Source organism: Mixophyes fleayi, chromosome 1 (genome assembly GCF_038048845.1).
Source record: "Mixophyes fleayi isolate aMixFle1 chromosome 1, aMixFle1.hap1, whole genome shotgun sequence".
In the NCBI taxonomy this organism is placed as follows: Eukaryota; Metazoa; Chordata; class Amphibia; order Anura; family Limnodynastidae; genus Mixophyes; species Mixophyes fleayi.
In genome coordinates this window covers 322135403-322161773 of record NC_134402.1, presented here as the reverse complement: position 1 = coordinate 322161773, position 26371 = coordinate 322135403, and the positions used below count along the sequence as shown (strand labels likewise).

Below are 26371 nucleotides of genomic sequence, written 5' to 3'. Positions count from 1 at the left end.
ACTTCCTCCTCTTTCTATTCTATGTTGCTGCCCAACTGTTCTACAGACTGTGCTACCCCTTCTATGTCCCTCTGTGAAATGGCGCTAGATCGCCAAAGAGGGCGGTACTTATAGATTTCAAAACTCGCGAGATCCGAGGACGTAATGATGATGTTTTTCCTCGTTTCCAATTCTGAAAAAGCTCGATACTCGGATACGCTGCTCTTAAGGGGGTAATGTAATTATGGGGCCATGTGCAATGTACAACCCTTTGTAAAGTACATTGTACATGGCCCCATAGTTACATTACATTGCTACTTAAGAGCAGCGTGAACAGCATCGGCGAGGTCAGTGACATCATCCAGTGCAGTCGGCGTCTTCTGTCTTCGGGATTGATTGAAGTCGCTTCAGTGAAGAGTCGTGATGGATCCTTGTCGTGGAAGCAGCCAGCCGGGCTCCAGGTGTCTTGGTAAGTGTTTTCGGTGTAGTCAGCACCAGTCTTCCATACCCCATCCGATCCAGGGCCCATACAAAGGTCAGGCCATCCATATAACATCTCCTTGTTTATACAAAGCGACTGTAAGAGTTATTGGAACAAATGCAATGTCAAGATGTCAAATAAGAAGAAAAGGAAATAGAAAGTATTTGAAGAAAGGAAAGTGTTTGAAGAAAATAAATGAAAGAAAGCAAAAACAAATCAAGAAGCACATAAGAAAAAAATTAATATTTTTGCCCTGTTTCTTATGCGCTGTGTCTTTCTTATAGTCTATGTCTACAGTAGGATACAGTGATAGGATATGTGCACTATTTAAAAGAATGTTTTAGGAACTTTAAAACTACACAACTCATAACTATAAAAATGAATATACACTAATTGTATCTCAGTCTGTAACTGATAACTGCTCCTAATATCAAACTGTATGTGCCTAGTAAGTTACATCACATTTGATTAGCTCTCATGTAAAAAAAAAACAAAAAACAAGTAAGCTAGCAAAATTACATTTAAGAAAAAAGAAAAAGGGATGGCCTATGAAATGAACAAAGCATATACATAAACCCTATGTGATAGGCTGGACTGAATGATTGAAACCCGCCTCTACAGCACTATGTTTAATTGCCAGACCATTGAAATCCCCTCTGTTTTAGATTTCCTTCAAGCTTTGCCAAAATCAGCAAAAATTAGAAACATTTGGAAATCTTTGTCTTGTTCTGTGTATTCCAATAATATGTGTTAGTTTGGAGGACTAGAAATATTTCCTTCCACTCCACTATTAACATATTGCAGTGTAAACTGAGCATAGTGATCCCTAGCTTACTGTACATGCAAGGGTCAAAAGATAAAAGTCAATTGGAGTGTAAAAATGAATGGGAACAAAAGGAGTGAGAAAGAATAAGGGTGCATATATATGAAATGCTGACTGAGGGATTACCCTGCAGTTCATTATATATGCAGAAATTATTATATAAATTGTGCCAGAGAAAAAAATTGAGAGCCAAATTCTTTATGCCAGACTTGTTTCAAAAGTGCCAGGTAAGCTGAGTCAATGTGTTTTTTGCACAATATTTATATTTCTTTACTGCTAGTTTTTTTTATTCCACCTTACTTTTGCTGATTTATATGTCTCTGCTTGGCACGTAGGCACATGTAGGCAATACAAAGCTTTGTAGAGCTATATCAATTTCAACAAGCTTTGGCTTCATCATCATCATCATCATATTTTATTTATATAGCGCCAGCACATTCCATAGGGCAGCACAGGCCTTTCTGGTCAGCAATGTGATATGCTGTAGCAGCAGCCTCATTAGAACAATATGCAATAGGGAGACTTTCAGGAAATACACTGATGACCAGAACAACCTGGCACAAACTGATGGAATCTGAAGGTGGCTGTTCTGTGTCAACTCACAGGTAGGAGCAGTTCATCACCGCACCCCATAACAAAATTTGTGTAGCGATGCCGCACTAGCCTCCCGGACCCTGAAGGGGGACCAGCACATGCTCAGCGGAGGCCTCTCAAAAGAACAGAATGGTGACCTCAGGGGGAGGGGGCGACCTGTGGCATCCTCACCCTCTTTAGTACTAGTTCTCACAAGGCTAACATGTAAATGGCATTATCCACAAGTCTGCTGTCGTTCTGGATAAGCTTGTTTCAATATTTTTCCCAGAGAGCATTGTCTGAATGTCTCTCTACTCAATGTTCTTCAGAGTTTGGTCATACAGTTCTTCACACTGCTGACTAGAACAACAGATTTTGCACTCATGACACCAAAACATATGTGTTTGTATGCAGTTGGATGTTCTGCATCTGCAGTAGTGTGTGCCACGTTTCATAAACCCGGTGGTGGGACATTGCTTCACATGGCCGCCATGTCATTGACATTTACCAGTAGTTTAGTGAAAATGCTTATTTGAATATCTCCGTATCAGAAAGACTCTTTGTAATAATTAGCCATGCTTCTATCCTCTCTCTTGGTAACACAGAGATCAGAGAGACATGTCACAACATAGACTATCAGGGGCCTTTAGACATATCTAAAATTAGGTCTCTTTGTTACTATTTTTACATTTGATATTTCCTGTGTCTATCTTTTCAAACATAATATGTAAATAACACTGTAAGTCTGGAATTATTCCTTTAGTCTTTGGTTTTATAAGCTTTACAAACAAAACAATAGAGCATTCGAGTGTACAAATATGTTTTTGCCTAGCGTTTCCCTATCAAAAGTCATCTTTAATCAGACCACAAAATAATTGCCTTAAAGTGGCGTACTGAACACAATATGCTAGTATAACTTTTTCCGCTAGCAAGCACCTCACAGTGCTTGACTGGAAAATTCCTGTGCATGATAGAAATGGATTTTAGGGGCTATTGAACAAATAGTGTGGTAAAGAATGCATACTTAATACTTCTGTCACAATGAAACAACTTATGCACTGATTAACTTGTTCACTACTTGACATAAATTTCAAGGGAACTTTAACATAATATTGCAGATTACATTGTTGCTCAAGGCTGTTAAAATATCACAATGTCACCCCTGCGACTAATATAAATATATAGTGTTATGTTCATTTTATCATTACCAATAAACTTTGTCCAATGGGATTATTGTGGTTCCAACGCACAAAGAGATTTAATTGCAAAATATAGCTAGCCATTATGACGCATAAAATATATTATAATAAGTGTATAAAAACCGAATACATTACATTTTCACAAGCGCGTCCTGGGCCCAGGTCCATTGTTCAGCTTTAGTCTGTGAGAATAGAGGATTTACAATGGCCCAAGAGTTGCTTAAATGCACTCTCAGTTCACACAAAAAACACTGATGATGTCACTATGTACACAGATAACACTCAGAGAGGTCTTCATTGGTCCAGGGTTAATAATGTTCCAGTTGTCTGCTGGTCATAGGTCAGTTCATTTGATCTTCAACAAAGGGTGGGGGGCAACTTCCCACAACTGTTGTCTACAAGTCTTCCCGCCGAATAACCAGTTCAAACTGACCCACAAACAAAATAATTTTGAGTATTAATCTCATATTGCTTATAACTTGCGACCGCTAGGTGCGATTGCTACTCTGTCGAGACCGGGTTAATGCTGGTGAAATAAGCTTTAAAACTCTAGATGACCTGAACCATAAATATCCTAACTATAGTTTTATCTATGTATAAATAATCTCTAATACATTTTACTAATAAATAAATGTGGATTGGAACCTTAATAAATGTGTATTATTTACAAGTGTAAATGCGAATGTAAATATGTGTGCTAATAATCCGTGCGATTGTGTCATTACTAATCACAATCGCACGGTAAACAATATTAGTTAATTTAGTTTACTTCATCCAATTATTTTACTTCCACAGTCCACCCTTTGATAGTGCACCACAACTATCACCATAAAATTTTATTGCAGGATCTCAGTAGTACATTTCATTCTCTGTAATGTATGTCCCACCTTGAACACCACACTGTCTGTGAATATTCGTCAGTTTACAATTATAGTAACATTCAGGAAAAGATTTTTTTTCTATGGTACATATACCTTTGGAGCTCGGAGGTATGCCCTTCAGTGACATATCTAATACATTATCTGGGAGGATACAAGGTGCAATAAAATATGCTACATCAATATAGAATATTCTAATAACGTTCCTCATGCCTAGCATGTTCATCTGTCCAAAGCATGTCTTACCTTATATGACATTTAAACAATAAATTTTCACCAATAACATCATCCTATGTCTGTTAACATAATCTCATTTCTGATCTACTTCAACCTATTTAATTAAATATACTCTAATAATGTCAATAGCTTTTTAATCAACACTTGTGTGGCAGGCTATTGTCTGTTCATTCAGTCCAGTCTCCCAATATCCAAGTTTATTTGTACGTGAAACAGTGATCGGTCTGCCGAATATTGGGAGACTTCAAACTAAGGGACCTAGCTGTATTACTTTCCCTCTACTGGCCTCTCACCCCATAATTCGAGTACTATAAAAGAGAACTAATCCTACTTAATATAGTTAGTCCCTGAAGCATGTGAAAGCACACCCAGCATTCAGTTTGGTCTAAAACCTTACCCATCAAAAAATGATAATCATTCTCATGGATGCCCACTCAAGTCCAAATTATTACTGTACTAGCATCGCTGGATTCACCTCTCTTCGGGTCACAGTATATATATATATATATATATATATATATAGATATAGATATATAATATCTTGCCTAGCGTGCAGCAGTTATTGTCCTTCTTACAAGCACTTCAAACACTTTAGCCGGGCAACAATTTTTTACAAATGTACTGGATCAATTTTAACTTGATATTTCCTGTATTTCAGACCTTTTTTTATAATATATAGTGGGATGGATGTGGTCATACTACCAAGGGTGTAGCATGTGGAGTGGGTGCTCAGGGCACCAACACTGGCGGGTGCTGCCGCAACAGGGGCAGTTGACAGCTGCTTTGACTATGCCAGATCCTGCCTGAAAGGGGTTAAGCCCTCATCATTTGATCTGGATTCTGATCACCTGTGCCTGGCCTTTAAAAGGCTGCCTTTTGCAGAAGACTGTTGCCAGTTCATCCATTGTTCTATCTTCTGGTCTCACTCTCTGTACTCCTGTGAATTGTTCCTGATTGATCTTCTCATATCTGAGTGCTGCTTGGCTTATCGTGTTGTACCTTTTCTTGTAACCTGGACTTTGACTTTGTTGACTTTGCTCCTGTTTGCTCCTTGGTACTGTTGTGGATCTCCTGGCTTCAGACCCTGGCTTGCTGAACATCCTCCTGTGTACTCCTTCTTTGGATTCTTCTTTGCTAATCCTGGTGTCCTGGCATCCTGCATCTGTTCCTACTGAGCAAATCCTGGTATCTTCTACTAAATTGTTTCTACTACTTGTGCCACTATGTTGGAGCTGAAAACTACCTACACAACAGGAAACAGGTCTGTGTAACCAAACTGGTTGTGTATTCTCACACTCTACACAGTATATCCTACATTTTAAATGCTGTGATCTAGATTTATAGAGACATTTGCTTAACAAGTGAAGTACCTCACCCAACCTTCCAGTACATAGCTGCAGTATATGACCCCAGTTATAACTGAATTACAGATTTAATCACCAGTGCCCACCCTGATAGTAACCTGGTATCTGTAGCATCCTGAAAACCATCATAAACTGAATATGCTAGCAAAGGAGCAGCATCATTCCTGACTTTTCTCCTGCAAGATCAGATTAAAGCACACTGACAACACACTGCATTGTGTTATAGACATTAACTGCTGTTTTTGATCTCTGTACTGAATTTACAAGACTACAATTATAATAAAAGTGGCTCCTGTTTGGTTTTAAGTTGCACATTTACAAGTCTGGCCAGTGAAAACATTTATGCTAATTAGCTGTGCTGAGGATAGGCTTCTTTAAAGGGGATTCATTAACTATGATAGCATTTGCTTGTGATGTATTGTTTGAAATGAATGTTCCTTATCATATAAGGTACTGTAACTGAAACCTCTATTATCTCAGTCCTGTGAACAGATGTATTCAGATTTTATTTGTTGCTAATTATTCTTTGTTCAGAAGTATTTTAGTGACGTATTGTTCCTGTATAATAAATCTGACATCACTTCATTCATTTCATTCCTACTTATATTGGGGACTCAGGTGTTCTCTGTCCCACTGCGATCAAGAGAAGTGCATGCAGAGACCAGGTGCGATCCACACTATATCCTAACAACATCAGCCTCTAGGTGTGTTACACATGCACAAAACAGCTAACCACCTATGTCTTTACTGTGCCACTACAGAGCACTTCCTGGTGCAATGCCTGCTGTGTAGACCCAAATTACCTCTTGGTTATCCCAAGGGTTCTCTGGAGTCTGAAAATATATTTAACTTGGTTTTGCTTACTAAACCCACTTCAAAGGCAGTTAATATTTAGGCTGCTCCAGAGAAGGTGCTGTCCCTCCAGCCTGCTCTAGAAAGAGTGCTATGCCTCCAGCCTGCTCCAGGGAGTGCATGGCCCCTGCAGCCAGTGCTAGAGAGGACACTGCTCCTTCAACCAGAATCATCTGCTCAGCCTGGTTTACAACATGTGCCAGCTTCCCTGCCAAAGGATCTAAGTTGCTGTCTCCCATGCCAAAGGTCCAGTGGTTGCTTCCTATCCTACGGATTTGTTCTTCTTTTCGTCATTTGAGATCTCAGAGATGTCTGTTCAACCAGAGTTACATCATAGCATTGCTCATCGAGAGATGTTTCATAGCACTGTTCAGCCTGAGATGCCTTATGGCTCTGCTCAGTCAGAGATGCCTCATAGTACTGCCTAATCCAGACCTTCCGAGTTGTGTGTAGAGTCTAGACCTTCTGCCAGGTATGCACATCTCGGGGCTTTTGACATATGTGCTCAATCTGAGCTATCCGAGCTGTGTTCCCATTCTGAGCCTTCCGAGTTGTGTGCCCAGTCCATGCCTTCCAAGTTTTTGCCTAGTCTGGGCCTTCTGAATTGCATGCCCAGTCCATGCTTTCTGAGTTGTGTGCCTAGTCTGGGCCTTCTGAGTTGTGTGTCCAGTCCGGGCCTTCCTAGTTGTATGCTCAGTCCGGGCCTTCCTAGTTGTATGCTCAGTCCGAGCCTCCAAAGATACGTGCTCAGATTGAGCCTTGTAGAATACGAGCTCAGTCTGAGCCCTCTAGGATATCTGCTCAGTCTGAATCAGAACTATTTCAGTTCATATCTATCTCTGTCAGGTTGGCTGTGAGCAATAAGAAGTTGATAAAAGCTAGTAAGACCATCGGTGTGCTTTACATTTACAGGACGTCTCTAAGGGGTTGAGCTACATGATTAAGTGGTACAGATGTCTAAATTTCAACCATCTCTCACCAGCGAAGGCTTCCCCATGTGAACTGCACTAATATTGTAGTGGTACTTCTACTGCCACAATATTTATTCTGTTAACAGTTAACCAATTAAAATTATTTAATCATTTGAAAAATGCTTTATTCCTTGGATAAAGTATTTTTGTTATGTATAACGTTTTTTAAATGTAACCCCCTGTCACTGTGTGTAGGGTGGGGTGCAAAGGTTACATAGTGCACCTCCTTCTCAAGCCCTGGCTAGATGATGGGCATGGGTAGAAATGACCAGGTGTTTCTTTGTAAGTAGTGGGACACAGCGGATGTCACTTTGTGGTGCAGTGCAATAACAGTCAGAATAATTAGGGAGCCAGACCATCTCTATGACAAACTGAACTCTTTATTTACACTCCTCTTCCTCCAGCACGATAATCATAATGGTTTCAGCAATAAAAAAATATATATACAGCTCCTTACTCTCTCCAGCACAATTTTTAATGAGCAATATGAATGGTATCTCTCCTTACTCCTCCTGCACACATCTTACACTGCTGGTGTTGTCACAGTACATACCAGGTTCTCCTGGTCACAGTAGTTCCGCAACTCCACAACTGCCTCTCTTTGCTACAACCCTCTCTCCAGGGGTCTCTGCTCCTACATCCCTTGTGTCTGCATGCCAGGTGCGCACACAGGATTTTAAAAGGGGGGAAAAAAAATAAATAGAGAGAGCTGCAGCTCCATTTCGGCGGCACTGTATTATACAGCAGCCGCGGCGCTGTCAAAAAGCGTCCGCAGCGGTGCAATACAGCACCGAGGACGCTTCTTTGACAGCGTCGCGGCTGCTGTACTGTACAGTGCCGCTATGTAGGAGCACTGTTTAGCCCTGGAGAACCAGAAACCCCCCTGCATGCGCCCCTGCATGCTGCCATTTGAAACAATCCCTCCTGCTCTCCAGGGCTCTCTGCTCTGGGGACTCACCACGCTCGCGCTCCCAGGTAATGCCGTGGGAACCTGAGAGGTCCCCAGCTTCTCACATCATCTCTCTACTCTCCCTCTCTCTCTGCCTGTCTCTCTCCGTCTATCTCTTTTTTATCTTTTACCCCCTTTTTTACAGCCCCTCCTCCTTCTCACTGTGCCTCTAGCAGATTGGACTGGGTTGTCCCTATAGCAACTAGTCTGAATCACAACTCTTCCCACAAACACCTAACTCGACCACTAGGGGGCGTTACATAAAGTATTTTAAAATGTTTTTCCACTATTATTTTTTTTAATGTGACATGTATTTTTTTAGTATACTGAAAGACCTTAGAATATCAGACTTGCAATTACATAGCATATTTACCTTGTATGGCAATGCAAGCTTTCTACATGAATGGACTCTGCTCCCTTTCACTGCTCTGGAGAAATTACAGAGGAGAAGCAGACAGGCTAGAATACAAGCTGCAAGGTAACTGGACCTTCAATCAATGGCACTTTATGGCCACCACCAGTGCACAGTGTAGAACACACAATTTTATGGGCCCCTACCTTTGCATTCCTCTTGTGGGCCCTTCAAGCCCCGCTCCAGTCCGACACTGCCGCTGCTGTTTTTTTGTACTTCAACTTGCTCCCATTTGCTGGCCTTGTTCCCTCCCCTAGTGCACTTCTTTCCTGCAGCATCCAACTGGCCAATTAGAAATATGAATAGACTGCTTTAACCTAATATAATACAGCTGTGACTCCAAATGAAATACAATCAGCTGGAGGGGGTCAAAATGCATTTTATATGATTAATAAACTGCTGTTTTATAAATTACTACACTATATGGAATTGTTCTCTTTTTTCCTTGTCTCTGGAATGAACGTTGGAGTTACCAGGATGAATAGATGCTGAGTATACAAAGGATTTGATACAGATAAGCTGCTTTTTGTATTCTCTCTGGTACGCTGCTACACAGTGTTTTATATATATAATATTCACTGGTGTCTGTTAGGGCTAACAGTAAATGTCATGAACTTGTAGAACAGGTAGAGGAGGTCTTCACCTGTAGCAGCCGCCTTTCCCATAGAGCTGAATACGCTCACAGATACTCAGATGCCCCCAGGTGCCCCCAGGTCTTATACTCAGAGTAGTACAAGCTTATGGATTTACAGTAGCGCAGGCAAGGGTTTGATGGCAGGAGATAAGCGAAGTCCAGAACAGGCCAAGTTCAAAGGGCAGAAGCAGGCAGCCGGAATAGAGTCCAGGCCCGGCAGAAAGATAGAATATTCAGAGAAAAGGCAGAGATCAGGGTCAAGAGCAATCAAACAAGGTCCAGTAAACAAGCCAAAGGTGTCATACAAAGAAGAGTCAATCCAACAATACAGGAGCAGAATACAGAGCAGATCAGCAGTCAGGAACTGAACGCTACAACCGGCAGTGACGCTAAGCCCTCCCTGCCTATATATACATGGAAGGCCAATAGAAACTGGAGAGGCACAGCAGGAAAATCAGCCACCAACTGGAGACTAATTACTCTCCAGTAGTTGCGCACGTGTCCGGCTGCCCAGCTGGCCATGTCGCGGCGATGATGTGCAGAGCGTCCTGGCCGTCACCATGGCGACGGCCAGGACGAAAACTGGAAGTGACATCCTGGTCGTCATGACGATGGCCGAGATGTGTCTAAGGGGCCAAAGCGAGTTGCAGCGCCGCGGCTCGTAACAGTGTCATTACTATACTACACTATTCTTTTGTTTTTTCCTTCTGCCCTAACGTTCACATATGGTTGGAGATGATGGAAGATATGTGGCATTGACACATTCAGCATTGTGTGATGAGCTTTAATACTTCTTATATCTGGTACGCATATAATACACCATTGGGCTTTTGGGGGATACTTCCTAGAAGATACTACACTATTGTGACGGTCGTCTGTATTTCTTGATCCGATTCGGGACCCTTGGGACTAGCTGGAGCAGGACTGAAACAGAACCTAGCAGCCTGGATGATCTTCCTGCTCATGTTCTTGCTGATTGTAGACTATAGCAGGGGAATGAGCAGTCTGGAAAAGTTGACAGGAACAGTGCACTAGTAATGCAGACAGGAACACTGCACTTGTAATGCAGTCAGGAACACTGCACTTGTAATGCAGTCAGGAACACTGCACTTGTAATGCAGACAGGAACACTGGAGCCAAGAACTATCCTCTGGAGAGAAGTGTGTTGTTCTGGCAATGAACAGATCACAGCAGCAGGTTTAAATAGGGTGTCCCAAACAACTATTGTCTGATCAGTTCATGTGAGCACAGCTGCTGAATCTGGTTGGTCTGGAATGATCACCTGACTGCATCCAAGATGGCCGCACCCATGCAGCAGAACAAACAGTGTGTGTTTGTTTACAAAGGGAGGTGTGGAGAATGGGAATGTTGCAGACGACCAGAAGGGACCCAGGTAGCCGTGATATGACAGCGGCGGATGGGGTAAGTGCGGCTAAGATCCCGATTTGTGACAGTACCCCCTCCCTTACGAGTGGCCACTGGACACTTAGATTGGGGCTTAGTTGGAAACTTGCGGTGAAATTTTTTGATGAGAGATGGAGCGTGAACATCAGAAGCTTTGATCCAGGCTCTCTCTTCTGGACCATAGCCCTTCCAGTCGACTAGATATTGTAAGGTCTTATGTCGAAATCGAGAGTCCAAGATCTCTTTAATTTCATATTCATCACCATGTTCAGTCTGCACTTCAGGAGAAACCAGTTTGGGTGTATAAAACCGATTTAGCATCAGTGGTTTTAAGAGAGAAATATGGAAGGAGTTGGGTACCTTGAGGTAAGATGGTAAGTGTAATTTGTAGGACACTGGATTGATGACCCGGGAGATGTTAAATGGTCCAATAAAGCGAGGAGCGAATTTAATAGATGGAACTCTGAGGCGTAGATTGCGGGTAGACAGCCAGACTCTGTCTCTAGGTTTCAAGCTTGGAATGGCTTGTCGCTTTTTGTTGGCCTGAATTTTGTAGCGTTGGGACGCTTTAAGTAGAGATTCCCATACCTGGCGCCAGTGGCCTGCAAAAATCTTTAGGAAAACTTCAGAGGCAGGTACTAAGGCTGTAGGAAGTGGAGTAAACAAGGGTACCCTGGGGTGTAGGCCATAGACCGTATGAAATGTGGTGGAAGCAGAGGATTCGTGATAATGATTATTATGAGCAATTCCTGCCCAAGGAAGCAGATGTACCCAGTTGTCTTGAGAAGTGGATATGTACAAACGGAGAAATGTTTCTAAGCCCTGATTGACTCTTTCCGTTTGCCCGTTGGATTGTGGATGATAGGCCGAAGAGAAGTTTAGTTTGATCTGTAGTGCTTGGCATAAGGATCTCCAGAATTTTGCCACAAACTGAACTCCTCTATCTGAGACGATTTCTTCAGGACACCCATGCAAACGGAAGATCTCCTTTATAAATTGCTGAGCCAGTATAGGTGCTGATGGGAGGCCACGGAGAGGAACAAAATGTGCCATTTTAGAGAATCGGTCAACGATGACCCAGATGGTATTGAAATTATTAGAATTGGGCAAATCGGAAATAAAGTCCATAGAAATATGGGTCCAGGGTTTGGTGGGAATAGGCAGAGGCAAAAGTTGACCAGCTGAAGATTGTCTTGAAGTTTTATGTTGGGCACAGCTGCCACATGCGGAAACAAATTGCTGAAATCCTGATGAAGCGTAGGCTACCAGTAGCTTCACGATATGAAAGAGTGAGTTTTGCGGATGCTCGTATGACCGGCAAATCTGGAACAATGTGCCCATTGGAGCAATTTTTTACGCAGATTCTCAGGAACAAAAGTTTTCTCCTGGGGAGGTGTATTGTCGGGTCTACTGACTGTGATGCTGAGTGGGCTGATAATAGGCCGCGGATCCACAGTGATGGAATCTTCCTCTTTCACCATAGAACGTGACAGAGCCTTGCGATTTTTGGAACCGGGACGGAAGGTGACATGGATATCAAATCGAGAATAGAATAGTGCCCATCGGGCCTGACGTGGATTCATGCACTGTGCAGTTTTAAGGTAGAGCAGATTCTTGTGATCCGTGTATATTGTGACAGGATAACGAGCTCCCTCAAGTAAATGTCTCCACTCTTCAAGCGCCAATTTGATGGCAAGCAGTTTTTTGTCCCCTATGGCATAATTTTGTTCAGCTGGTAAAAATTTTCGGGAGAAGAACCCGCAGGGATGCCATTGCTGATCAGCTGGCTTTTGGGAAAGAACTGCCCCTACTCCGACAGATGAGGCATCAACTTCCAAGTAGAATGGACAGGTTAAATCTGGTTGCCTGAGTATGGGAGCAGAAATAAATGCTTGTTTCAGAAGTTGAAAAGCAGTTTGGGCTTCTTCAGACCACTTGGCAGGATAAGCTCCTTTCCTGGTGAGGGCGGTGAGTGGTGCTACCACAGTAGAGTAGCCCCGAATAAATTTTCGATAGTAGTTAGCGAATCCCAGAAATTGCTGTACTGCCTTTAGTGTAGATGGTTGAGGCCAGTTAAGAATAGCTTGCACCTTCTCTGGGTCCATACGAAGACCAGTCCCCGAGATGATATACCCCAAGAATGGAATGGATTCAACTTCGAAGGTGCATTTTTCAAGCTTGCAATACAGTTTATTCCTTCTGAGATGGCTGAAGACCTCTTTAACATGTCTGCGATGGGACTGGATATCAGAGGAGAAAACGAGAATATCGTTAAAATATACCACAATAGTATGGTACAGTAAGTCCCAAAAGATTTTGTTTATGAAATTCTGAAAAGCTGCTTGGGCATTGCTCAGACCGAATGGCATGACAAGATATTCGTAGTGCCAATCCCTGGTGTTAAAGGCGGTTTTCCATTCGTCGCCACGCCTGATGCGGATCAAATTGTGGGCCCCGCGGAGATCCAACTTTGTAAATATTTGGGCACCTTTGACTCAACTCTGTGATGAGGGGCAGAGGATACCGGTTCTTGATGGTAATGTCGTTGAGACCTCGGTAATCGATGCAGGGACGTAATCCACCATCCTTTTTCTTTACAAAAAAGAACCCGGCTCCTGCCGGTGAAGAGGATGGGCGAATAAAGCACCTTTCCAAGTTCTCTTTTACATATTCAGACATAGATTTTGTCTCAGGGATAGAAAGAGGGTAGACTCTGCCACGCGGTGGGGTTTTACCCGGAACAAGATCAATGGGACAGTCCCAATCCCGATAAGGTGGTAGAGTTTCAGCGGCCTGCTTACTGAAAACGTTGGTGAACTCTTGGTAGGCAGGAGGAACTGGCAAAATTTCTTTATCAGAGGTGGAGCAATGTGGAAGAACACGTTGTAAACAGGACCTGAAACAAGTTGGAGCCAGGGCCGGTGCTAGGGTCCATGGCGCCCTAGGCATTTTTACAAAATCGGCGCCCTCCTCCCTCCTCCCCCCTCACCCCATCTTTCCTTACCTTGTCTCACTACCGCCGCCTCTCTGCTCCGTCTCCTCCTCTCCACTCACTGACACTAGTGAGTGGAGGGGAGGAGACGGAGCAGAGAGGCGGCGGTGGTGAGCAATAGCCTCTTCCCCCCTCCCCGTGCATCTGAATGCTGTGCGGCGGCCGTGACAGGTATGGTCAGCGGTCGCCGCACAGTTTTAAAGTAATTTACCATTCTGTGGCGCCCTCCAGAGCCCGGCGCCCTAGGCAAGTGCCTAACCTTGCCTAATGGGAGCACGGGGCCTTGTTGGAGCCCACGCCAAAATTTGTGGGGTCGACCAGTCGATATGGGGGTTATGCTTTTGAAGCCATGGAAACCCGAGAACCACAGGGCTAGTGGCTTCTGGGATGACCAAAAAGGTAAGAGATTCAGAATGCAGAACTCCTATTTGGAGCGTCACTGGAGAAGTCTGATGCATAATGGTACCCCCTGGGAACCGGCTACCATCAACCGCAGAGAGAAAGATGGAATTTTTACTAGTGGAATGGCTAGTTCAGCAGCTAATTTGGCAGACATGAAAATCCCAGCTGCTCCAGAATCCAGCAGGGCTGAAATGTATTTGGAGCCTTGAGCGTGTTTCAGGGTGACCGGGATAATATAGTCCTTGCCTTGTGGGGAGCGAAGGGCTACTCCTAGGCTCATCTCCTTATCGTCAGCCAGGAGGGTGCGTTTACCCGGCTTGCGAGGACAATAATGTAGCAGATGTCCGGAACTGGCACAGTATAAGCAAAGTTTCTCTCTAACTCGCTGCTCTCGCTCAGTGGGTGAAAGACGTGCTTTGCCTGGTTGCATGGGTCCATCAGGGAAAGGAGACAGTGCCCGGGCCCGTTGAATACGGAGGTGTTTCAGCCTCCGCTTTTCTAGAGCTCTCTCTCTGAACTGAAGATCGACCCGATTGCAGATGGCAATCAATTGGTCTAGCGTTGTAGGTAAGTCCCGAGACACTAATACATCCTTAATGTGGTCAGACAGGCTGTCACTCACCGGACCGTGAGTGCCTCTCCCCGGACATTTAGGAACCGTGGCCGTCCTCCATCCTGAGGGTCTGCGCATGCGCAGCCCTTTCCTACCCTTCAGTGTATGTCCCGTTAACTTAATTGGCAGATCAGGCAACACTCCCTATATTAAGCACCTGTGGTCAACACCACGTTGCCTGATCTTGGAGTCTCATTCCCCATGAGTCTCTGAAGGTGTTTCCTCATTTATTCAGCGCTGCTGATTCCTGTGGTTTCCAAACCACTTCTACCCCTGTGGTTTCCAAACCACTTCTACTACTGTGGTTCCCATACCACTCCTACCATCAAGTGTATCATCGTGACTGTTAGCTGATTCCTATCCGCTGCCTCCGTGCACTACAGTCTTCTAAACCACTTCAACTCTATCTCATATCATTGTGACTGTTCGCTGATTCCTATCCGCTGCCTCCGTGCACTTCAGCCACTCTCCACATCTACTCACCTGTTCATCATCAGGACTGTGAGCTGATTCCTATCCGCTGCCTCCGTGCACTACAGCCTCCAGCTTGCAACTCGTCTGTGTTCCAACATCGTGACTGTTAGCTGATTTCTATCCGCTGCCTCTGTGCACTACAGCCTCCAGCGTACAACTCGTCTGTGTTTCAACATCGTGACTGTTAGCTGATTCCTATTCCGCTGCCTCCGTGCACTACAGACTCCAGCTTGCAACTCGGCTGTGTTTCATCATCGTGACTGTTAGCTGATTCCTATCCGCTGCCCCTGTGCACTGCAGCCTTCATCTCATCTCTCCCGTGTTTCCTCGAGACTGCTGCTATTATTGCCATCCGCTACTCTCCGTGATCAACAGCTCCTGGTCTACTCTGCTCACCCGTGTTCCATCGCTATTTGCACCTGCTGGTTGCTACTGGTTACCTCCGGGGATCCGCAGAGTCCTGCTGCTGCTGCCAGCGTTAATCGTCCATCTACTGCTGATCCGCTCTCCACGCCTTCCTGTGTTCCGCTGGTCTCTACCCGCCTGTCAGCATTGGATTCGTGTCTCATCCGCTATCCTGCTGCTAGATCATCACCATTCTCCTGGGTCCTCCAAGAGTCCAGTTCCGCGTTCTACCGATTCCTGTGGATTCGTGTCCCTGTTGGTTTACTTACCTGTGCGCTGCACCTACTAGACCTCTGTTTCATCTATCCAGGGACTTCTCATCCTGCCGGCCTCCTGCCGCTCAGGTATCGCTGCACTCCTGTCTGACTGCCTGCTTCTGAACCACGGTATGCATACTTCTCATTGACTGTGCTGGTGTATTGCATATCTTGCTGGACTGAGTTTGTTCTCCTCTGGAGTTTACTATCCGCTGAGACTATTACCATCATTGACTGTACTATCTTGTGCCGGATTACTTCAAGAGACTTTCCATATATGCAGTGCTGTTCAGTCATTCATATATATATATCTATATTGTGCATATTACTGTGGATCGTGTTAAGGTGCCGTGTTTACCCTGTGTTGCAGTCTCTCCCCGTGCACCTCCTCACATATATATTCAGTGGTACAACTTGCTAGTAGCAGACCACTGATCCCTGTTTCCAGTATCACCTGTTCCAGTATCCTCTCACATAGCAGTGGTACAACTTGCTATCGCAGACCACTGACTCCCCGGATACCTCCACTTGGATTCCATTCCTTCACCCAGACAGCGGTACAACTTGCTATCCGCAGACCGCTGACTCTCATCACTTCCTCGTTTCTGTTGGACATTCCTCCTCACTATAGCAGTGGTACAACTTGCTATCGCAGACCACTGACTACCTTCACGTGTCCTTGTCCATACAGTTCCTCGTGTACTATTACCTCCATATTACCAGTGTTGCTAGTCATAGACTTTCCTGAGCATCTCATCATCTGCTATTTACTGTTCCGTGATCACCCTGCTACCAGAGTACCCTATTACCACCTACATTGCTCTGGTAAGCCTACCACCTGGTGATCCCTGGGTAAAGACTCCTAGTGCCCGTGACAGTAAGATCAGGCCATGACAGACCCAGATACGGAACCTACAGCCAAAGAGATGCTGCGGCATCTGGTTACCCGTATTGAGCAACAGGAAGTTCGCCAACGGCATTTACTGCGGTGTTACCAGGTGTTAGCCTCCCAAAGACCGTCTGTGCAAGATGCCACAACTACTGTTGATGCTCCTGTGCCTTCCTCCGTTTCCCCAGTGCCATCCCAGGTGTTTACGGCTTCCACGCTTCACCTGCCTACTCCGTCAAAATACGATGGAGACCCCAAAACTTGTAGGGGTTTTCTTACTCAATGCTCAGTTCATTTTGAGCTCCAACCTCAAAATTTTTCTACCCATTGTTCCAGAGTGGCCTATCTTATTTCATTGTTTTCTGGACAAGCTCTCGCATGGGCTTCCCCTCTGTGGGAAAGAAACGATCCATTGTTACAGGATAGTGCCGAATTTATTTCCACGTTCCGAAGTGTATTCGATGAACCAGGTCGTGTTATTTCCGCTGCATCCAGCATTCTCCGTCTTCGCCAAGGATCTCGCACTGTGGCTCAGTACGTCATTAGATTTCGGATATTAGCCTCTGAACTTCAGTGGAACGCTGAGGCACTGATCGCCGCCTTCTGGCAGGGCTTTCCGATAAAATTAAAAACGCACTGACTTCACAAGAACTACCCTCCTCTTTAGAAGATTTGATCTCTCTTTGCCATCGTGTAGACCTGAGGTTTCGTGAAAGAGAACCTGAGAAAACAACTTCGGTTAAAACACCTCTTCTCTCAAATCCTCAATTTCACCCAGCTTCATCTCCGGTGATACCCATGGAGATAGGTCGCTCCAAATTAACTTTAGAGGAGAGGGACCGAAGAATAAAGAATAGACTTTGTATCTATTGTGCCGATTCCACGCATATGCTCAATTCTTGTCCCAGGAAATGCCGGGCTCTAACCAATACTGGGGAGATAAGGTTAGGGTTCCTGGAGTCCTCTCCATCTTCTACGAAATTAAAAGCCTGTGCTTTTGAGGTTACGATTTCCTTTGCTACCAAATCCTTTGAGGCTCAAGCACTGATTGATTCCGGAGCAGCAGGAAATTTCATTTCCAAATCATTAGTGAATCAATGGTCCCTACCAGTGATTACCGTGAAAACACCGATTACTGTGACTGCTATGGATGGATCACGTCTTATCAATGGTCTCATCACCCAGAGTACGTCTCCAGTAACGCTTCAGATTGGTGGGCTACACCATGAAGAGATTTCGTTTTTAATTCTTCCTGTTACGACAAGTCCGATTGTCTTAGGCCTTCCATGGCTTCAATGTCATTCTCCCCAGATTGACTGGCGCACTTCTCAAGTTACATCGTGGGGAGCTGAATGTCATCACCGTTGTCTCTCTCAAGTGGTTTCATTCAAAAGACAGCATTCGTCTATTCCACCAGGTCCTCCTCCACAGGATCCTTTATCTACGGATCTGTGCGATAAGGTTCAGTCTGAACGCCTTCCTCCTCATCGGGCGTTCGTGACGTCATCGGACGTTGAAGATGGATCTCAGGAGTCATCTTCAAAAAGTCAAGGGCTGGTGGTTCACGGTCACCATCCGTCTTTTCCGGAATTTCCTGCCCTCCCTCCCACCCAAGTTCCTGCTGTGGAGACTGCTTGTCAGACCTTCAAAAATATCTGGTCTCAGGTCAAAACCTGTTTAAAGAAGACATCTAACAAATATAAGTCTTTCGCAGATAAGAAGAGGCGGGCTATTCCACCACTAAAAATTGGAGATCGTGTCTGGTTATCTACCAAAAATATTCGTTTGAAGGTCCCATCTATGAAATTCGCCCCTCGTTTTATTGGTCCATATAGGATCATTCAAATAATCAATCCAGTATGTGTTAAACTTCTTCTTCCTAAGAATCTTCGGATTTCCAATGCCTTCCATGTGTCTTTGCTCAAACCTCTTATCATCAACCGTTTCTCAACTCCTCCCTCAGCTCCGCAGCCAGTTCAAGTTCATCAGGAGGAGGATTTCGAGATTACTGAGGTATTGGATGCAAAAATTTCGCGAGGAGTCCTCCGTTTCCTCGTTCATTGGAAGGGCTTTGGTCCTGAGGAGCGCTCTTGGATCAAAGCTGAAGATCTTAATGCTCCTGCCCTTTTGAAGAAGTTTTATTCCAAAAATCCGGACAAGCCCGGTTCCAGGCGTTCTGTGCCCACCTTTAAAAGGGGGGGTACTGTCACTCACCGGACCGTGAGTGCCTCTCCCCGGACATTTAGGAACCGTGGCCGTCCTCCATCCTGAGGGTCTGCGCATGCGCAGCCCTTTCCTACCCTTCAGTGTATGTCCCGTTAACTTAATTGGCAGATCAGGCAACACTCCCTATATTAAGCACCTGTGGTCAACACCACGTTGCCTGATCTTGGAGTCTCATTCCCCATGAGTCTCTGAAGGTGTTTCCTCGTTTATTCAGCGCTGCTGATTCCTGTGGTTTCCAAACCACTTCTACCCCTGTGGTTTCCAAACCACTTCTACTACTGTGGTTCCCATACCACTCCTACCATCAAGTGTATCATCGTGACTGTTAGCTGATTCCTATCCGCTGCCTCCGTGCACTACAGTCTTCTAAACCACTTCAACTCTATCTCATATCATTGTGACTGTTCGCTGATTCCTATCCGCTGCCTCCGTGCACTTCAGCCACTCTCCACATCTACTCACCTGTTCATCATCAGGACTGTGAGCTGATTCCTATCCGCTGCCTCCGTGCACTACAGCCTCCAGCTTGCAACTCGTCTGTGTTCCAACATCGTGACTGTTAGCTGATTTCTATCCGCTGCCTCTGTGCACTACAGCCTCCAGCGTACAACTCGTCTGTGTTTCAACATCGTGACTGTTAGCTGATTCCTATTCCGCTGCCTCCGTGCACTACAGACTCCAGCTTGCAACTCGGCTGTGTTTCATCATCGTGACTGTTAGCTGATTCCTATCCGCTGCCCCTGTGCACTGCAGCCTTCATCTCATCTCTCCCGTGTTTCCTCGAGACTGCTGCTATTATTGCCATCCGCTACTCTCCGTGATCAACAGCTCCTGGTCTACTCTGCTCACCCGTGTTCCATCGCTATTTGCACCTGCTGGTTGCTACTGGTTACCTCCGGGGATCCGCAGAGTCCTGCTGCTGCTGCCAGCGTTAATCGTCCATCTACTGCTGATCCGCTCTCCACGCCTTCCTGTGTTCCGCTGGTCTCTACCCGCCTGTCAGCATTGGATTCGTGTCTCATCCGCTATCCTGCTGCTAGATCATCACCATTCTCCTGGGTCCTCCAAGAGTCCAGTTCCGCGTTCTACCGATTCCTGTGGATTCGTGTCCCTGTTGGTTTACTTACCTGTGCGCTGCACCTACTAGACCTCTGTTTCATCTATCCAGGGACTTCTCATCCTGCCGGCCTCCTGCCGCTCAGGTATCGCTGCACTCCTGTCTGACTGCCTGCTTCTGAACCACGGTATGCATACTTCTCATTGACTGTGCTGGTGTATTGCATATCTTGCTGGACTGAGTTTGTTCTCCTCTGGAGTTTACTATCCGCTGAGACTATTACCATCATTGACTGTACTATCTTGTGCCGGATTACTTCAAGAGACTTTCCATATATGCAGTGCTGTTCAGTCATTCATATATATATATCTATATTGTGCATATTACTGTGGATCGTGTTAAGGTGCCGTGTTTACCCTGTGTTGCAGTCTCTCCCCGTGCACCTCCTCACATATATATTCAGTGGTACAACTTGCTAGTAGCAGACCACTGATCCCTGTTTCCAGTATCACCTGTTCCAGTATCCTCTCACATAGCAGTGGTACAACTTGCTATCGCAGACCACTGACTCCCCGGATACCTCCACTTGGATTCCATTCCTTCACCCAGACAGCGGTACAACTTGCTATCCGCAGACCGCTGACTCTCATCACTTCCTCGTTTCTGTTGGACATTCCTCCTCACTATAGCAGTGGTACAACTTGCTATCGCAGACCACTGACTACCTTCACGTGTCCTTGTCCATACAGTTCCTCGTGTACTATTACCTCCATATTACCAGTGTTGCTAGTCATAGACTTTCCTGAGCATCTCATCATCTGCTATTTACTGTTCCGTGATCACCCTGCTACCAGAGTACCCTATTACCACCTACATTGCTCTGGTAAGCCTACCACCTGGTGATCCCTGGGTAAAGACTCCTAGTGCCCGTGACACAGGCCCTGCCAGAAGACCGCAACAAGAGCGTCGTTATTCCAAGACAGCTCAGAGGAAAGAGTTTGAAATTGAATGGCATATTGGCCCAGGGACTGCTGCCCTTGCCGAAGCCACAGAATATCTAAAGCGGCTGACGTTGTTCTTCCAGGCTCGTCGAATATTCTGCGGAAGGTAGACAGGAAGCTATCAATATCAGATAAAATTGGGTCCGATTTGTGACAACTATTAGGCGCCCTCCTGTTCCTTCTGCTCGTTATTTTCCGAAATTCTGAAGGAAGGCTGCCACCTCGCATGGAGGAAGTGGTTATGGTGGATATGGACTTTTGATAAGTGACTTACAATTATGATCTGAGCGCCATTGTTTATTTTAGTTTTTTTCATTATTCTTAACTTAATTTTCATTTAATTATATTCTATATTGAAAATGCAACATTTGCATTTATTAATAACAGTGTTAACACAATTTCCACATGTATGTAACACTTCAATACATTATTATATTGTGTACAAAGAGGCTAAATCGTCTTTCAGAGTTATTACTGTCAAGCCACATCTCTACACTATCTGTTGAACACCTACCCGTCTATCATCTGCTGCGTCCATACTGGACCCTGATGCGGTTAACCGTTGCGAAATGTATGCCTCAGATTAAGCCTAGTCTCCCACCCAGATTTCCTGAATCCTCATCAGCTTATCCATCCTCTTTGGCCTGCAATCAACGGGAGTCCCCCAGGTCTCCAATCTGGACTCAACAGCTGGTTCACCACAGCTAAATTTGGCTTTAGCTTTGTCTCCCAACTGGACTTCCTGGGTCCTCGACATCCCCTTCCTCTTCCTAGTCCTACAGTTTAGAGTCACCCAAGCCTGCTCCAAAGACACTGCAACATTTGTTGAGCTATCTGTATCAGTCCTGATATGGTACCTATCCAGGTTTCTCCTTCTCTGCATTGGGCTGTGGTTCTGATTGGCTTCCCACCCAACAGCTCATTGCTGAAATTGTCTTGTTAGGTCCTAGGTCCTCCACCCCTCACTTTGCGCTTAGTGCCTTACTGCTTCACTAATATATAGTTTTACTTCACTAATTGCTTTCCAATTGTCTCTCTACACTACATAATAAGCTGTCCCACATGATTCTACTGTCTGTCTTCATCACCCCTCTATAATGTAAGCTTTCACAGTCAGGGTCCCCTCTCATACTGTATTTGTCCACTATGTATCTACCCCATATGTCCCTTGTCTGAAGCTGTTTTTGTTCTGTATGCCATGGAAATAATTCTGTTAATTGCATCCATACATCTGTTATTCTGCTTGGGAAACCACAAGTACCAGCATGGCTTGGCACCCATGGCCTGTTGGGACCTGCAGTGCACCAAGGATAAATGTAAATACAACACACACACACATAATTGTAAAAATTATTTTAATTTAGATAAAAACACCCCATACACATCCCTCATTCCCTCTCTTTATTTCTCACCTAAATCCAGAGTCTTCATCTGTCATAAATCCAAGAATCCTTGGCAAAAAAAAAACCCTGACACAAGACTTCCTAAAAGCTCTGCCACAAAAAGATCTCTTAGTAGCAGTAGTCATATTTAGAACATAGGGATTTTCTATGGTTTGAACTCAAGACCATTTTATAAATATGACTACGGCCGCTAAGAGCTAATTTCTCTTTCTCCTTGCGTCGCAGGGTTTTTTATTTTGTCAAGCATTCTTCGATAGACGACTCCTGGTGCAAAAGGAGTTCACACCGTGGGAAATCCCCATATTAAAAATATAAGTAGTTTGAGATAATTTTGTTCTGATTTACTTTTGCATCGCCTATCAGGGTTTTTTGTCTTGCGAAAAATCCCTAGTAGGCTGACAGCACCAGGGTTGGTTACGATGTTGAGTGGGTTGGGAGCGGGCATGCTGGGTGTTTTTTCTTTACATTTAGTTCAGGTTTTTTTTTAATGTATTGCTGTTTAAATATAGTGCTTTATGTCAACATTTTGATGTAGATTTTACAACACTGTACACATTTTACATGTCGACATTTTAACTGTGTCAACCTAATGAATATGTAGACATTATGATTGTCAGCATTATAACTGTGACGACCTTATGACTGTAGACATTTTGGTGTAGACATTTTAATTGTCAACTTCTCATACACAACCCAACAAACCACAGGTGGTATTTCTTGCATGTGACTCTAGTTGCGTTTCACAAATTGCTTGTGTAGCCCTATCCTAACATAAACAAAGACTTAAACTAAACTATTATGTAATTATTTATATAACACAGTCACCACCTGTGCTCATTCAGGTGAATGAAGGCTTATTGAGGATTTATGTGCAAGTAAGAATGGCATTTACAGCAAAAAAAAAATCTTTTACTACATCAATAAAATGTGTACATGCAGGTACGATTATGTATATTTCAAATAATTAATAATACTCACATTTCATTTAGGGCTGCTTTCAAACATGAATGCCAACATTTGACTCTCTGTAACTTCTTTGAGATCAACAGAGACTAAACGTGACAAAGGCTGAAGTTGATAGACTTCTTTCAACCTGACTAACTATGTAACTAACTCCAGATGCACTTGACTTCAAAAGCCTGCACTTGTTAATCAGGGCACTTCTACCCTGTCTGTAAGACGCCTACACGTTAACAAGATTGTGAACTCCTTGAAACAAGATATCCCTTTTATTTAAGGAACTGCTCCTTTCCATATCTACTGTGAGTATGTATTAGTGGACTTTTTTTCTCCTCACTTGCAATCTCCTACAGCACTATATACACTGTCCAAGTGAAGTAAATGAAATATACATACAATAAACAAGCACCAGGGGCTACATGTGAAGAGAAGGTCAGATGTATAGAGTTGGAACCCAAGCAGAAGGGATCGCTGTGTTTGCGGTTGAGGAAGCAGCAGTTTCTTTGACACACAGATTCTGTGCCGTGCCATTTCATGTGAGGGAGATTAGGCCGCATTGACTAAATTACCCCTCCACTCTACGCTCCGTTCCCTTCAAGTGCTTTTAGCATATTTTCCACTGCGTTAGCCAATCAAGACTTTAGTTACAGTTACTTAAAAAACAAGACCCTTTGCTGTTCTGTTATTTTTGGTAGCAGAAGAAAGATGAGGGGTTATGGGCTATTTAGTTGTGAGAAGTATTGAAGATGAAATGAACAACTTTGTTCTCATACTTTCCCAGAAGGCAGCAGACTAGTGTTTATTAGCCTAACATACAAATATTTAGCATATATCAACAAGATTAAGAAGAATATGATGTACAGTCTTTGGGGCCGGTTTAGAGGTAAGTACAAATGTTGTCTAGGTGTTAAATTTGCTTTTGAACATGCAATGTTGCACTGTAAGGGGTGCAAATGTAATATTTTATGTATGAAAGTTAAATATTGCATGCCTTTGCATTCTGTACACAAATACTGACCGGCATTGCTTTACATTGGGTTTTCAAGTTGGGCAAGGTCGGGACAATTTGGAGGTATTATGTTTAAAGGAGATATCTAGTCAAATGTTTTATTTCAAATTCATGTTTTTCTTTTGCTATTAATTTTTTTGCTGTCTTAAATCTTAACATAAATTCTAACCATGAAATCTCTCCTTTCATTTTGTCTGTAGTCCAGTTGACACTGTTAGCTGTACAAGAGGACAATCGCCCTTCAGTTTAGATGAACAGAGGAGGAACATCAGGTGGTGCGGCCGGTGCACGACAATGGGGCCTGCTGCCACAACCGCCCGCGTCCATTTAAAATGAAACAAAATATATATATACTTACCATTCTTGCGGCACCCGGGACCTGGCATCCTCTTCCCCGCATGTTAGGCATGATGTCAATTGTCAGTTAAGACCGACAGAGATAGGAGCCACAAGCAAGAAGAAAGAAGACAGAAGAGAAAGAGAAAAAAGATGGCCAAGTAAAAGGTAAGTAAAGGAATGGAGGCAGTAGGGGCACAGTATCGTACAGAAGGGGGGGCAAAGTATAGTACAGAAGGGGTCACCGTATGGTACAGAAGGGGGCACAGTGTGATGCAGAAGGGGGCACAGTATGGTACAGAAAGGGTCACCATATGGTAAAGAAGGGGGGCACAGTATGGTAAAGAAGGGGGCATAGTATGATACAGAAGGGGGCACAGTATGGTACAGAAAGGGTCACCATATGGTGCAGAAGTGGGGCACAGTATGATACAGAAGGGGGCACAGTATGGTACAGAAAGGGTCACCATATGGTACAGAAGGGGAGCACAGTGTGATACAGAAGGGGGCACAGTATGATACAGAAGGGGGCACAGTATGGCACAGAAAGGGTCACCATATGGTACAGAAGGGGAGCACAGTGTGATACACAAGGGGGAGAGCAGTGTGATACATAAGGGGGGCACAGTGTGAAGGAGAAGGGACATAGTGTGATGAAGAAGGGGCACAGTGCGATACAGAAGGGGCACAGTGTTATATAGAAGAGGACCAGGGGCACAGTGTGATATAGAAGGAGGCCAGGGGCATACTGTGATACAGAAGGGGGGCATACTGTGATACAGAAGTGGGACACAGTGTGGTACAGAAGTGAGCACAGTGTGATACAGAAGGGGGCACAGTGTGATACAAAATGGGCACATGTTATAAATTTATATTTTTATGCTTGAAGTTTGAAGTAAACAAAACAGAAATATACTATCCATTTTTTGCTTTAGCGTACATGCATGCGTGTGTGTGAGTGTGTGTGTGAGGGGGGCTGGGCCCTGTGCCTGGGGCCCAAAGCAAACTTTTGCACCTGTGCCCACAACTCTCTATTTCCACCTCTGGAGATGAATATGGCTAAATATATAGTTGTTTGGCTGTAATATGCCTTTTCATGAATAAGAAGTTAACAAATGCTGTCTACTCTGCTTTTCTTTGGAGTTTTTAAATGATGGAAGAAAATAGTATAGTGCAGTATCCCTGTCACCTCTGCAGTGTGACAGTGACTGCTTTAAAAAACATTGATGAATGAAGAGCAGTTTTTTTACACATTTTTAATGCATAAAGGAATTTTTGTGCCAAAATACACTTAAGAAAGGGAACAGAAATTATATTGAAATGGCACAAAACACATGCGCCTGTGTTCCTGTGACAAAAAAAAGCTATTTTTTTTATTGTATAATTCTTCAACATTATTTTTTGATGAGCCTCAACCAAGCCCAAGAGCAACTACCTATAAATTGCATAACACCTTCAACTTTGTAGTTGTTCTGTTTAGTGTTGAAAGATATTTAATATCGTTGCAGCCACAACAAACGTCTAAGGCCTTTCTTGGAGTGAAGAATTAATTGTTCTTTAAAATGTTTATTAATAGCAGAGAATGTGTTAC

At 44.1% G+C, this 26371-nt stretch overlaps 1 long non-coding RNA gene across 2 annotated transcripts in view; it reads left to right on the top strand.

Moving 5' to 3' along the window:
* Positions 1-26371, top strand: part of LOC142159198 (uncharacterized) — a 271377-nt gene that overhangs the window by 207002 nt on the left and 38004 nt on the right. For both annotated transcript variants that reach the window (XR_012692924.1, XR_012692925.1), the window contains exon 2: positions 24645-24948. This is a non-coding gene — a long non-coding RNA (uncharacterized LOC142159198). The remainder of the gene's footprint in view (positions 1-24644; positions 24949-26371) is intronic.